We start from the raw sequence: 265 nt of genomic DNA, 5'->3' as shown, positions 1-265 counted from the left end.
AATATATTAACAAATAATTATAATTCATATTTTTAAATAATTTATTATTTTTATCAGATAATTTATTATCTATAAAACAAGTAACTTATTATATTTCTGATAAATTTATTATTGCTATAAACTACATTATATTCTGCATAATTTATTATTTCTCAATTTTATGTTATTTTGCAATAATTTATATTTCTAATTTATCGTAGTTTTGTTATCTGATGATTGAAATGAGAAAGGATTACTTTTAGTTTATATAATGAATATTTTTAAT

The sequence above is a fragment of the Formica exsecta genome, unplaced genomic scaffold, assembly GCF_003651465.1.
Source record: "Formica exsecta isolate Colony F162 unplaced genomic scaffold, ASM365146v1 scaffold72, whole genome shotgun sequence".
In the NCBI taxonomy this organism is placed as follows: Eukaryota; Metazoa; Arthropoda; class Insecta; order Hymenoptera; family Formicidae; genus Formica; species Formica exsecta.
This window is presented reverse-complemented; position numbering follows the sequence as displayed.